The sequence below is a fragment of the Rattus norvegicus genome, chromosome 4 (assembly GCF_036323735.1).
Source record: "Rattus norvegicus strain BN/NHsdMcwi chromosome 4, GRCr8, whole genome shotgun sequence".
Classification (NCBI taxonomy): Eukaryota; Metazoa; Chordata; class Mammalia; order Rodentia; family Muridae; genus Rattus; species Rattus norvegicus.
This window is the reverse complement of record NC_086022.1, coordinates 130724031-130739967: the sequence shown is the minus strand read 5'-3', so window position 1 is coordinate 130739967 and position 15937 is coordinate 130724031. Positions and strand designations below refer to the sequence as shown.

Below are 15937 nucleotides of genomic sequence, written 5' to 3'. Positions count from 1 at the left end.
TGTCAGTTATCCTTAGCAGAGATGCAGCTGAGGAAGATCACTAGTATCATTTGTAGGGTCCTTACTGTTGTAGATCTGACCACGTGGTTCATTAGCCTTTAGAACTGGTTTTGAAAGAAGACCAAGCACAAAAAGTTTCAGATGGGAATGAGGTATCTATTGGTCATTGGTCTAGAGGCAACTTTTATTACAACTTGCCAAAAAAATAAATGTATGTGTATTCTGTCCAGGTTCTGACCATTTAAATGAGGCAGCATTAAAAAGTAATGGACTAATTTGTTCAGTGGAATAAATTTAAGGCGATATAACATCCCTCTGTGGCAGAACTATTGCCTCTGAAGATAAAACATGACCAGGACACATCTTGAGGGGGCAGCAGAATGTACTGTCTTCTTGTGGCTTTGCAGGAAGCAGAAGTTAATATTATAGGAAAGGAGACTAATGCTAAGGGTCTAGAAAAATCAAACAATGCCTGGGGATAGGAAGGTTCTGGGGAGTCACCCTGAGATGCCGTTGTGTGAGGCTATGAGGGGGAGAGGTAAGATGCAATGGAGACCCCATGACATTGGAGATAAGGCACTGTGTGGGGCTGCCACATGAAAGATCTCACGTGTGCTATGGGTGTCAGAGCTGTAGGTTAGGGCTTTCCAAGCCACCCATTCATGATGACAGACATGGAAGGATTCGGTGTTCTTCCTCCTGGAGTTTGGCCTTGCTTTTCTTTAATTGTTCTTTGCCACCCTCCCAATTCTAAGACTTTCTTTGTAACTTTTTTTTAATTAAATGTATATAACTTTTTTCTAATGTAGGTTTACAGTTTAGAGACTGATATGAGTCTTAGTACAGACTGAGCTTTTGAACTCTGCCAACACATATAATAGGGCTATTAAAATGACATGGATTTGAATGCTTGTTCTCCCGTTAGTACTATTTTGGGGGGTTGTGGACTCTTTCAGGGCCTTAGCTGGCTTTGACATATGCAAATATTTCAATATTCCAACTATATGAAATATACATATGGCATTAGAGGTGGTGCTTAAAGGTTAAAAGATAGCTTGCGGGATACCCCAGTCCCCTGTTTCCAGCTTAACCTCTCTGCTTCTCAATCCACAACAATTTAGCATGCTACAATGTAAGCTCCCATCCTAGGCATCATCACTTCCATAACACAGTGGGCTGTATCCACTTAAATCAAGAGACAAAGTGAATAATTCTTCCCTTAAGTCACCTCTGTCAGCCACTCTGTTACAGTGATGTAAAAGTAATGAAAACAGAGTGGTTCAGTGAGGTGCCAACTGAGACATCAATCTTATTATCTAAATCATGACTTTATCAGTAGACACAAGACAAATTGTTTTCCTTTCCTAATTCAGATTCATTTAGACCACTGTTACATAAGCAGCGTAGGTGGGGGAGAGCAACTTAATACAAACAAATTGCTATTTTGAAAACAGCTGGCTGGAATCAGTTACACATCTGGCAAAGCCTGTTGGAGAGTTGACAGCAGCTGTTCTTCTCCCCAGCTGGCTCAAGTGTGATAAGGTATTGCAGCTGGCCACCAAGAGGGATGATACAACTTTCGGCCTTACTGGAAGAAAGCACTAAGAACAGACAGTTGCTTGTGCTGGCTAGATTTGAGGCACAGGATGCTGGGGACAGTCATGACTTGTCCCTTTGATGGTAACTTTGTGCAAGTTGGAGATATGGCCACATCCACTTCCTTGAAATTCCAATAATCCCCCTTTGTATGCCAAAGCACGTGTTACATAGAAAGCAATCGAGGCCAGGTCTAAAACAGCCCTGGTTATGATTCTCGCCTTGAAATTAAACCTCGGCAAGCAAATTGTTTCCCTTTTCCCTGAGAAGATTTTTAAATCCAATCTATTTGAGATTTCTATTTAAATTGAAAATACGGTAGCATCTCATGCAAAGTGAAATCAATCTCTTTAGGAACAGGGGGAGGAGGAGAAGGGAGAAGGGATGATGTGGGCCAAGCATATGGAGATTAAAACTTGCCTCTTCAAAGCTTCTGCAATATGAGCATCCTCTTCTGCCTGCAAGATTAATGGTGGGTCCTTGGGACAGAACCACTCTGTTTAACTGCTTTTCTGGTTGCTTAATAAGCATCTCCAACTTAATATATCTGAGCCTAGGCTCCTTAAAGTGCTCCCCCCAGCTCCTTTTCCTGGGATTTGACTCTCCGGAAATGAGTCAACACCTTTACCTCTAAAGCAAGCCAATCTGATTCTTCTCCTTTCCTAACTCTCTACACCCAATTACTTGGTGCTTAGCTGCACACATGCCCCACTACTTGCTGAAAGGATGAGTAAAAACATTGTAAAACTAATTTAGACCACATGAAGCAGTACTCGAATTTGCGAATGTGTTGCTTATGAGTTACTTCCTGCTCTAGGGCAGAATCTACAAGTTTTGAAAAGGAACAGATGAGACCTCTTGGCCTTCAAAGTCAGAATATCTGCCCTGCCACAGAAAACATACATATTCTAATGTTTATATGTCATGTCATTTTATTTGCATGCTGTGTATGATTATATGTATGCATTTTTGAATGTGTATAGGTGGTATGTGTGCACATATGTGCTTATAGGTATATGGAGGTTGACATCTGGAGTTTTCTTCAACCACTCTGTTTTGGTAGAGTCTCCTAATAGAATGGACACCTTGTCTGCATGGCTAATATGCTCAGAGAGCTTACTCTAGGATTTTCTGTCTCTACCTTCTGAGTTCTATAGTTACAAGGGCTGCCACACCCACACCACACTTACACTGGTTCTGGGAATTAGAGGACTCATCCTTGCAACAACAGGCAACTTTAATTGCTAAGCTCCTTCAGTCCTCATAACTGTTTAAAACAACATACAATTTTCTTCATTAAGTGAGTCCTGCATTTCAGTCAAGGTCTCCTAAGCTGATTTCTCTTGTCTACCTGATATAGCAGCTAAGAAAGAGTACTTCGTCTTGAGGACTGGGTGCCCCTATTTCTTTCTGGCACATAGAATACTTGCTGGGGTTTGATTGAGAATGTCTTCCTTCTTTGCTTCTGGCAAAAACCTCAGGTGCTGTCAAGAGGCAATAGAATTGGCATTTTCATAAGGAAAAGCTGAATCCAGTGGATCCAGTAACTGAACACAGGGATAGGATTGACTAGAAATTTCTAGGTCCAGAGGCTGAAATTGGCATTGGATCTGGTTTCTGTCTCTCTACAGCTCTGTTTTCTTGCATTGGCTACAACCCCAGGAAGATTGTCTACTTGAGATTATAACAAGGCTGCCATGATCTCCCAGGGCTGTGAACATCCAGAAATCCCATGGAAAATGTCACCGCATTGGTTCCAATTGGACCACATGCCGCACCTTGGCCTGAAGAAAGCCCTGTTTTAATCATATCAGCTCTAGCCTGCTGAGTGAGGCCTGAAGACAGTCTCCCAAAAGCCTGAGAATAATGGCAGGTGGGTTTCCTGGGGAAGTCAGGGGTTTGTAAGGAGGAGAAACAGGAATGGGATCAGTGTGGCAAGCATGTGGATATTGGCTAGCTTGTCCTTGACAGCACAGTGGAAACCCTTCTTCATTGCCATTCATGGGCCATTTCGTTACAATTTCTTCAGATTTCTTTATCCATTCTGGTTCCTGAGGTCACAGACATTTCTCGGCATCAGTGTTTCCCATACACTGTGATAATAATTCCCAACAAGTACGGTCCTACTACAGAGACCAGCATCTTAAATGGCCTCTTCTTCTATTCTGTGTGTTCACAACCTTCAAACACAGGAGCTGTAATGCAGGAGTTCAATAGACAGTAAACGTTCATAAACACATGCTAGGCCCATGTTTTCCTTGAATAGGGGAAAGCTGTGCAGAAGTTGCATTTTAGGAAAAGTACCCTGGCATTGTGTGCTAAAGTTAGGAGGCAGAATGATCATCACTGCTCTGTGATGAAGTTAGCTGAGTATCTGGCAGAGGGGTGACTGTCAAGGAAGTAGAGATAGAACACAGGGGTATAGAGGTATAAAGAAACAGGAAAGATTGAATTGGGATGGCTGATGGCAGGACAGCGTAGAGGAAGGAATATTGATAAAGGGTAAAAGAAGGATAAACAACACTAAAAACTTTTTGAAAAATCCATATAGGAATCCCACTGCTAAGAAGCTTTCTTAAATAAATATATGCTTATAAAATTGTTAATAATTAATGACAATTAATAATCATAAATATATTACTAAATAAACATATGCTTGCTGCCCCACAAATGTCATATATCATATATATCACATATATCACATATATGTGTGTTATATATATCATATACTTCATATATCATATCATACATATAAATATCATATATATTATATATCATATATATGGGGGACAACAAAGCCTAAATTAGATAATACATGCTAACAAATAAAAAACCCAGTGCCAGAAATGGGCTGCCTGACACAGCCACATTCACTAGACATGGCAACAGTCATGAATTCAGCACTGTGGCTTTAAACAGTTCCAGCAAAACTGAGCAGACTGCTATAATCACTGTCCTTCTATCTCTAACTTTTGTGTTTTGGTCTCTGTGTGTTACATTAATGGAGACTTCCTGCATTATGATTCATTTTATATCTTTTCCTGAGAAAAATTATGTCTGAGTCTTTTTACGAAAATCCTAAAATTAACTTTATCTGGCCACTATTTGGAAGTTGTCCTTATGCCCCGGAGATCATTAAGCTGAGATGAGCACATAGCTAGATGAGGCCATTACTCCAGGAATCTTCTTGGGGTATCTGCCCCTGAGCTAATTCAAACAGTATAATTGATGCAGGGCAAATAAAGACAAGTGACAAACTCTGGTTAGAACAATAGGTTCAAGGTCTCTTTTTATTATAGGTTTAGAGGTCTCTAAAAATGTAGTTTAAAGATAAGGGGTTGTACAGCATATGCTCTTGAAGGAATAAATAAGACAGATTGACTAAAATAAATATTTTCTACTTTATAGCATAGATAATGAAACATAGAGTGAAAGAACTAGGTGTTAGTATTTGCTACCCATAAGAAGGCCAGTTCAGATTCTTCCTGTGTGTCTGCTATGCTTCCAATCAGCAGACACTGCCAGCCTAAACACAGGATGTCATATTAGAAATGTGTTTGCTTTGGAGATGACATTCTTTAGATTCTTTAAATTGGAGTTATAGGGCTAATAATACCAAGAATAATCTGTTCTGTTTGTATTTTCTAATTGCGACTGAACTTTTGACCCTGGACATGTAATGAAAAGTCAAACATGTATTCTGTACCACGTGGATAGTTATTAGTCTATCTTTGTTCTGTGAATCTTGTATAAATAAAGAAGCACCTGGTTGATAGTCAGAGCAGCAGAAATGGCCTGACTGCTCGTCAGAGCTACAGAAGTGGCCTGATTGCTAGCAAGGCAGCTGAGAGATTTCCCTGGCCATCATGCTTGACTCCTTTACTCCCTTCACTGACTTCTTATCTCCTCTCCTCTCCTCTATGAGATGTCCTTTCAGCTAGGACCCTACAACTCTGACTCTCCTCTCTGTGCTGGGGAAGGGCCTCTGGGAACCACCTCGCTCTGGCAGCTGCCTTTTTTCATGCTGTTGGCCAATGGAGTTCATTAGACATAAAACATTACAGACTATTGTCAATGACACTGGTTACCCTCCAGAACTAGTTAGTAAGACCCTATTGCTGCAGACGCCTCAAACGTCAGTCATAAAACACGGAGAAATCAAGTTGGTGCTCATTTGAAGGTTTCGTTATCACTTGCTAACTTTCATAGTGCTAGAAGGAATTATGTACACTCTCAGAGGAGAAAAGTGTCTTACCCAGTTCTATGTACTGTGAGCTACACTAGCAACTGACCCGGTAGGACATATTCACTGGTTCAATAATGGAGTGAACATTATATAAGTAATCAACCACTTTGTGATTGGATTTAAGTCTTGCTCTACAAAAGAAAACCATACGTGGCATTAATTTTGGTCCGAAAAGCTATGGTTAGATGGCTCATGGGCTCTAGGGGAGAACCTATTAATATTATTATGCTAAGTGAACATGGTATCAAACTAACTCACAATGGCTTATTATACCTGTGGAATAGTGCACCTTTCAATCCTCATCGGAGAAGATTTCATTTACGGTAGTTGGCAACTAATATAAAGACTCCAGCTGATAAACATGCAAGAATAAGAGATTGGAGAATGCTCAGCCTTCAATGGGATTCCTATATCACACACCTCTCTTCCAGGGATCATTATGGAAAGGAGGTGGAAAGATTGTTAGAACCAGAGAGATGGTGAGTGACTACAAGGAAACAGTGTCTTCTGGACATAGGACGGCAGCCGTACATATGAGCTCGTAGTGGCTGCGGCTATGTAAGCTTGAGAGAGATGAAAAATGCCAGCCTGGAAAAGGGAGATAGGCACAAACTGCCATCCTAATTGAGAATGTATTGGCAATGGATAGTTATAGGGAGATGGTGAGTCATGCACACAATCCCCGGCATGCTAGCCACTGTCCATGATTATAAGGACAGTACAAACAAATCCTGATGGGTTTTTTAAAATAAAAATTGGAAAAAAGCACACAAAGTTGGATGGGTAACAAAGGGAGTAGATCTGGGAAGCCTTGGGGGAGTAGTTATACAATAAAATGTTTTCTGGGGGATTCTTCAGAAACTAAAAAAGAAATGACAGAAAAAATTGAAAAGGGAGAGAGTTACTATCTTGAAATTATATCATTATATTATATTATCGTATCACTCAACTAAAAATAGATTTCTATGTCATTTGTATTTCTTGAGACAGGGTCTCATTGTGTAGCTCAGGCTAGCCTGGAACTAGCTATTTAGATCAAGCTGGCCTGAAACTCACAGAAACTTTCCTTCCTCTGAAGGTGCTACAATAAAAGCATGTGCCACCGTGCTTGTGTTAAATTTCTGATATCATTATTAATATTTTGGAACTGTGGAATAAACATGGCCTACTGCCTATGCTAGTCTTGTAGCTCTAATGATGAGCTACATCTTCGGTGCCCAGATTTCTTTTTTTTTTTAATTTATTTAATACTTAATAATAATTCTTTGGTTTCCGGGCAAACATCCCCCTCCCCCCTCCCCTTCCTTATGGGTGTTCCCCTCCCAGCCCTCCCCCCATTGCCTCCCTCCCCCCAACAGTCTAGTTCACTGGGGGTTCAGTCTTAGCAGGACCCAGGGCTTCCCCTTCCACTGGTGCTCTTACTAGGATATTCATTGCTACCTATGAGGTCAGAGTCCAGGGTCAGTCCATGTATAGTCTTTAGGTAGTGGCTTAGTCCCTGGAAGCTCTGGTTGCTTGGCATTGTTGTACATATGGGGTCTCGAGCCCCTTCAAGCTCCTGAGAGACACAGCCAGAATACAGCAAATACAGAGGCGAATGCCAGCAGCAAACCACTGAACTGAGAATAGGACCCCCGTTGAAGGAATCAGAGAAAGAACTGGAAGAGCTTGAAGGTGCCCAGATTTCTTAAATTGATCAACATTGATAGACAAAATTGATCAAAAATTTTGACTAACTGAAAATTCACTGTTTATTAGTATTGGCCTATGAAAGGAGCACTGTTATCCATTTTATATAAATTAACAAGTTAGAGTCTCTTGACACCCTCAGGGAGGTCGATGATAGTTTAATTTTAGAGATAAAAAGAGAACATCAGCAACAATAAGCTAGCTGTATACGTTATGCAAAAGCTAGATAAGGATTAGAGCTGTCTGGATCTTCATTGAAGCCACGAGAAGTAAAGCCAACTAATTCTTCAAAAACTCTTCAGGTCTCAATGTGATTAGCTCTAGTTTAAAGTCCACATTAGTTTTAATAATGTGTGAAATGGCTTTTGTGCTTGCATGGTTGTATAATTTTCTCATCACTGTGGCAAAATACATGACAGAAACCACTATGAAAACATCGTTTTGGCTCGGGGTTTTGAAGGGTTCGATACATGGTCCCTTGGCCCCTTCTTTGTTGAACCAAATGTCGTGGAGGAGGAAGCAGGTGGCAGAGGAGGACCTCTTATGTCATGACACACAGGATGCAGAGAGCAGGACAGGGAGGAGTCCGGAACAAGATAAACAGCAAGAACATCTTCCCAGGTTTGGTTTCTTCAGTTAAGTCCTATCCTCTAATGTTCTCAGAAACATCCTGAATAATGCCACCAGCTAGGGACTTGTTCCAACACATAAACCTTTTGTGGTGATTCTATGATGGCCGGATAATAATAATGGATAATGCTTCCCAGACAATTAACAGGTTAAAATGCTGTTACAGACTTTCTAGTTTCTATTTCTATTGTCATAGTAAGGTGTCAATAAATTCCTCTAATAGTATGCAGGTGACAGTCAATAGCTAATAAACAGGAGTCTACAAACTGACGATGTTTGCAGTGGATTCCTTTAATACCTGTGATTTCATTGTGTCATCAAGTAACAGCTCTGACCATCAGACTTCCTTCCTGATTTTTTCCAAAACTTATCCTCTGAAAGTTCAGAAAGGTGTCTAGAGATCCGAGAGGGTTACACTGCAGTGGAAGGGATCCTATAGAGGAGGACATCATACTATTGGATTATGACGGGCACATAAATTTTGTTCTCTTTGTATTAAAAGTTCACCCCATGATTTAAAAAATTTTGCCCTTTAATGAAACCGTATGTTGCCATATAAAAATATAAGAGACACGTTCTACCACTGTTTCCTTTAAAAACCTTACAGAACCTTCATGTTTGATACTGAATGAGCACTAAAATCTAGGGGCTAAGTAAGACACCAGCAATGTCCCATTTAGATTGAGCTTCTATTTCTATCGAGCAATGTTCAACCACAATCATATAAAACAGCACATGAAGTGTAAGTGTGCTCACATTGGCCACGTAGGGCATACAAGTTCACATGTATAATATATGTGCCATTTTGTGACTATTAAAGAATAATATATATTTAATAGTCCATGAAATAAATTTTCTATTTGGAATTTGTCTTATAGAGAAATATAGAGTCAATATTTGCCAAACTTGTGCGTACATATGTTTGCCTAGAAGCTTTGCAGTCGTTTTAATGATACGATTCATTATAAGGGTATTGGAATGGAAGTTGAGGACCACTTTAAATAATGTCTGAGAAATGACAATAAGCTCTTACCTTTTGTTCCTATTTCATAGCTGGTCAAGTACCACGTGCTACTAAGATGATACCAGGATAAGGGTCAAGAGACCATGTCAGATTTTAGCCCCTTTGTATGTGGGGTAGTGAAAAAATATCTGCTAAAAAGTTCTCTGTTTCACAGACTGTAAGTATCACAGCAAGTGATTCTCATTTTAAAAACTTTCCTTTTATGTCATATAAGTTTCTAGATATCATATCAAGCAGATTGCTAAAATGTCTTCCCGATTTCTCCTTCAGGAGGGGCCTGCTGACTTCCTTGCTGGAAGTGTGAGCGGACCAACTCGGCGTGCACAGGTGTTCTGAGCACATTCTGAGCATCACTGAGAATTCTCCTCAACACTTCTGTCAACTTGCCATATCATGTTCCGATTTGTTAAACAAAGAGAGTGGCAAAGTTGAGAATATCTAATGAGACAGAAAATGCAGCTGCCGCCACCTAGGAGAGCTCAAGAGTCACTGTGATGTGTCTGCTCAGACTTCCAAAGACAGACTTTAACTCTGGGCTTTGATAGTCCTCTTCGTGCCAAAATCTCATTGCGTGACTTAAAAACCCTGTCTCTTTTCTGGGCCAGGCACACGACCTAAATATTCCATAAAAAGAAAAAGAACCCCTTAGCTACCAGTAGAACCATTTCCATGTGATTTATGTTTTTTGCTCCTAATTTTGAACTCAGAATAAAATGATAGATACTTCTATCCATCCAAAAGTGAGGGTTTTTAAACAATGCCTAAACTAAAAGATACTGAACACTGGGGCTGGGGAGATGGCTCAGTGGGTAAGGGTACTTGCTACGCAAGCAAGGGGACATGAGTGCAAATCGTAAGCACCCATGAAAAATCTGACTGGTTTACACTGCCCGTAACCAGGATATTAGGGAGTGAAGATAGGGAGGTCCAGGGAGCTTACTGGCCAGACAGCCTAGCCAAAGCAGTAAGCTTTAAGTTTAATGACCCCATCTCAAAAAATGAAGCAGAACACTAAGGAGGAAGACATCTAATGTTCTCCTCTTGCCTCTGCATACTTGTTCATGGGTACACACACTTCACGCCCACATACATACACATAGACACAGACATAAAGGCATACCACAAACACATATCAACTATTGGTAATAAAATAGTCTCTTTAGTGGAATCTTCTACAACTAAACTTCTACATATTCTTTGACCCAGTAATTCAACTCTTAGTTTTATAATCAATTGAAATACTCACTTATATTTGCCATGAGATATGTATGTAGATGTCTATAAAAACTCATACTGCACAATAGTTCCAAACTCAATTATTCAAGAAAGGTTGAACACATTTCAAGAGTGAATTATTGTGGTATATTCAATGTGCGGAAAACTCAGTAGTGATAAGAGCAGAGAAATATGTTTCATATAGAACAATCTAGATGATTGTCACAGCTGCTTTAAAAATATACTGCAAAAATTGAACCATATGATTAGTAGTCTAAAAAGAAATAAATGAATACATGCTAACAGAGGTAAGGGATAGACAATAAACTAGAAGTTGAAAGGATGCAAGAGATCCCAGATGCAGGTGCTACTGTTTGTTGTAAGTTCCCTGAAACATGCATGTGTCCATGTTGTATCTAGTCTAGCAGCTTATTACTATCTATGGTGCATAGTGATAAAAATAAAAAAACCATTACTGTGATAAACTTATACACTTTACTTTAATATTAATATTAGAACCATTAGTAATTATAGCTAATATTAGTATGGCATTTGCATCTATCTCCTTGTCAAAAATTTGGTAACAAATCCTATGAAAAGATGAGGATTAGAAAATAATCCACTTAGGCTTGTGTAATTGAGACCATAGATCTTATTAAATGGTTTTTAGCAATAGTTATTTGACCATGACCTCATCTTAAGCCATAATTAAAACCAATAAAGTGTGGGGAGGACTAACCTAAGGAAGGGCGATCTGGGAGCGTGAACTGGAATCTGTAGGGAGAGCTCATCTCTGGGATGAGCATGAAACCTAAGACAATCAAAATTCCCAGGATTCTATGAGGTGAACCTAAGCTAAACAATAAGAATATGGAACCTGAAATGGCCACGTGCTGCAACCCAAAAAGACCTCCATTGTAGGGACGGGGACATCAACACAGACACAAAACCTTAGATCCACAGGTTGTCCTGCCTACAAGATGTGCAGGGATAAAGTTGAAGCAGAAGTTAAGGGAAAGGGCAACCAATGACTGGTACAACTTAATACCCATGCCATGATAGAGAACCCACACTATTAGTAATACTCTGCTACACTTGCAGACAGGAGCCTAGCATAACTGTGAACTGAGACTTCACTCAGCAGCTGATTGAAATAGATGCAGAGACCTACAGCCCAACATTGGACAGATTTGGGGAATCTTGTGGAAGAGGAAGAGGAAGGATTGAAGGAGCCAAAGATACCACAAGAAAACCTACAGAATCAACTAACCTGGTTTCACAGGGGCTCACAGAAACTGAACCACCAACCAGAGGGTGTGCAAGGGACAACCCTAGGCCTTCTATACATATGTAATATATGTGTAACTTGGCTTCATGTGAGATCCTTAGCAACAGGAGCCAGGGCTCTTTTGTCTGCTTTTTGGATCCCTTTCCCCTAACTGGGCTGCCTTGCCTAGCCTTAGCAGTAGATCGGCAACTTCTGCAACTTGATAGCTGAAAGTGGGTTAGTATTTATTGGAGGTCCCCCCTTCTCTAAGGAGGAAAGGGAAGATGGGAAGAGAGGTAAGAGAGAGGGACTAGAAGGAGAGGAGGGAGGGGAAGCTGCGATTGGGATGTAAAGTAAACAAACAAATTAATTAATGGAAAAAAACCTTAAAGTATCAAAACAGATACTAGCCCTATGAAATTGCTAATTATAATTCTCTATTTCTAAATATGTAGAAAGTTATGTGGTTTTTGTTTACTTTTGAGTCAAGGCTTTACTATCTGCCTACCTCAAGCTTCCTAAGTGTTGGTGTACACCTGGCTGAGACACAAGCAGATAAGACATTTAAACATAAATTCATCACAATTGAGTTTTATGTTCCCAATTCTTCGTTTCTGAGATGAGTGGGTGAGGTTTCAGGCATGTTTCTCAATGAGTTGAATGGTGCTGGTCTCTGAAGACTCTCTCACTCTGAACAGCTTAAAGTTGGGCTTCTTAAGATGAGACCCCAGCATTGAAAACATGATTCTGAAGAATGAGAACACAAGCTTTTCACATTCAATCCTGGTCAGGAGACTTCCGATTCCAAGCACAAAGAGCCCGAGTGACTCTGATAAGGAATTGGATTGATTAGGTAATTGGATCAGCAGATCACATCTCAGCCTAGAGGAGCGCTCAACACTTCTAAAAGTCAATATGATAAGCACAGCCACTCTGAGAAAACAAAGCCACTAATGTGATAAGCGGAATTGCATCCCAAGAGTTACGGTTATCTTTTGCTACTTACATTGCCTCTCTAGTGTGCTACTTAAAACAAACAAACAAACAAATAAACAAACAAAAAACTTTACAAGAGACCGTCCTGAAGTGATAATTAATTTAATTCACTTTGGCATAGTCTCTTGTCAGTTTGTTTTTGTGTCTGACCACTATATAAATCTACTTTTCATGGAGAACAGAAATGGTTAAGAATGTGTTAAGGGATATATAAAATGTTAAGACCTGGGTAACTGTTACCTGTCTAGCCTGCTATTGTGTGTTGTTACTAATAGTATTTATTTATTTATTTATTTATTTATTTATTTATTTATTTATTTTCTTGGATAGTTTATTTACATTTCAAATGTTATTTTCTTTCCCGGTTTCCCCTCCGCAAACTCCTTTTCCCATCCTTCCTCCCCTGCTTCTATGAGGGGGATGGGGCCACCCACCAACCCAACCACTCTCACCTCACTGCCCTGGCATTCCCTTACACTGGGGCATCAAGCCTTCACAGGTCCAAGGGCTTCTCCTCCCACTGATGCCAGATAAGGCCATCCTCTGCTACGTAAGCAGCTGGAGTCGTGAGTTCCTTCGTGTATGCTCTTTGGTTGGTGGTTTAGTCCCTGGGAGCTCTGGGTGGAGGGTCTGGCTGGTTGATATTGTTGTTCTTATTATGGGGTTGCAAACCCCTTCACCTCCTTCAGGCCTTTCCCTAACTCCTCCATTGGGATTCCTGTGCTCAGTCCAACGGTTAGCTACCAGCATTCACATCTGTATTTGTCAGGCACTGGCAGAGCCTCTCAGGAGACAGTTATATCAGGCTCCTGTCAGCAAGCACTTCTTGGCATACGCAGTAGTGTCTGTGTTCGGTATCTGTATGTGTGGGATGGATCACCAGGTGTGGCAACCTCTGGATGGCCTTTCCTTTAGTTTCTGCTTCACACTTTGTCTCTGTATTTCCTTTAGACAGGAGCAATTCTGGATTAAAAGTTTGGAGATGGGTGGGTGGGTGGTCCCATCCCCTAACAGGGGTCTTGCCTAACCTCTGGATATGTTCTCTACAGGTTCTCCCTCCCCTTCCTTGGGCATTCCAGCTAATCTCATCCCCATTGGGTCCTGGGAGCCTCTTGCTTTCCTGGCATTTGGGACTTTCTGGTGACTAGGCCCATCCCCCATTGCTACACACCTCTGTTCAATTTCTTGACCCTGTGTATATCCTCCCCATCTTCTCTTATACCTGACCCCCCCCACTTTTTCCTTTGCCTTCCTCCCACCCTCTACCTCCTGTGAGTATTTTGTTCCCTTTTCTAAGAAGAACTGAAGCATCCAACTTTGTTCTTCCTTTTTCTTAAGCTTCTTATGGTCACTAGACATGGGGACTGAGAAAAATAGGGAAGGTCATCCTGAACTCTGTTTTCATCAGCTATTGAACTGGAAGGCTGAGGTATAAAGACATGGAATGACATTTTCTTTGCATGAGGGTACTTGATTGAATTTGGGCTATCATGGTAGACTGTAATCTGAGTGAACCATCATTTGACCAATGCCATTGAAGAAGGAAGCAAGCCAAACTGCATCACTGTTGCTGTCTGGCGGGCAGTAGTACTTTGGAAATAGTGTCACCTCTCAATTTATATATATATATGATATAAATCATATCTTCTATATAAACTATAAATGCTGAGCATGCAAACAGACAGATTGAATTATCTATCATCACCTCACAACAACATAACTCATCATCATCATACCTTTCCACATTTCCTCTTTGTCACCAGGGCAACCTTATAACCATACTTCCTAGCATCCTATGCTGTATGTTTCCTGCTTAGATACAAGAAGCTGGAGAAGATGGAAGAGGAATAGTAGCTATTATTCTCTGGTGGGATTTTTCTGAGAGACAGTTCAGAGCATCAACCTGCTGGGGGACTAGAGTGTTCCTATGTGACTGAGGTAGCGGGTAGTGGCTCCTTCCACATCTGTGGGCTCCTCTCAATCATTCAGTCTGATATTCAAAGCAGTGGGGACTATTGACTTGGATGGATGCACAATTACTTCAAGGATTTTTTGGGTGTGGGCAACTATTTCCTCCTCCCTCTCCTAGCTCTCCTGTCAGATGTCTCCATATATTTTACATGTATCTTATCAGACTATCTAGCATGGCTTCCATTTTTCTATTTAAAGCTAAACTGATACACTATTCAGCCATCTTCATCCGTCAGAGTAATCTACTAGTCAAAGTACTCTACCAAAAAGTTATCACTATTTGACTGAAAATCCTCAGTGATCCCCATGTAGCTACCTGTTAAATGTTTCACACACGTTTTTTTATTCAGATACTTATGGTTTTGCATGTAATTGAGAAACCAGTAAGGGGGAAATGTGTACTGTGCATCCAGGTTCCAATCAGAGTGACTGTTCCCTTCATGACAATATGATTCCATAACCGGAATGTCAATGTTAACATCATCTTCTCATATTTCCATCCAATTCCCCTAGCTCTACTTGTGCATGGATAATTAGTTCTAAATAATTTCACCTCATGTGTGGCTTGGACCACCCAGCACCATCAAGATACTAATGCTACTATGAAGGACTCCAAGTATACTTTTGAAGGTCAGTCTTTACGGTGCCCCTATATGTGCGAATAACCTTTCTCTTTTCCAAAAGACTAAACCTCCTTAGACAGCTTAAGTCATTAATTCCAAAAATTGAACTTAAAATATTTCAGAACCAGAATTTAAATCCAAGTGATCTAATACCGAAGCCAGTGGCCTGGCCAGGAGCAGAGTGGAGCAGTCCCCGCTCCTGTTCCTGGGGACAGTCATTCTAACAGTGTCTTACTGGCTATCTGTCTGACTTTTCAAAAAAGAAAATGAGAGAGCCATTCTTGACTGTGAGTAATAAATGATGCATAAATTGTGCTTTTTTAAAACATGTTTTTTCCCCTCCTGTGACTTTGAAATGAACTAAGCACATCGACAAAGACTCACTTGACACCTGTGGGATTCATTCCAAACGATGTCGCTATTGGTGAATTGGCAGTTTTTAAAGTCATGCGGGTAGCAAACATCTGTCTTTCTTGGAACAAAAGGATTTTTAAAGATAATGGAAAAGTGCTGATCATGAGGGCCCCAGGTTCAATGCATTTAACCAGGGAGGAAGCCTTATAAATCTCAACAGCGTTGCCGAACCAGCTCTGGCTGTTAATAGGGGTCTGAAAGAGCAAAACATACTATAATTGAAAGCCATGGATAATCTCAAAACTTCACTTTATCCAATTGTCTCA

General features: G+C 40.5%; 1 protein-coding gene across 3 annotated transcripts in view; it reads right to left on the bottom strand.

Moving 5' to 3' along the window:
• Tafa1 (TAFA chemokine like family member 1) overlaps positions 1-15937 on the bottom strand; it is a 504481-nt gene that overhangs the window by 59172 nt on the left and 429372 nt on the right. The window lies entirely within an intron of this gene.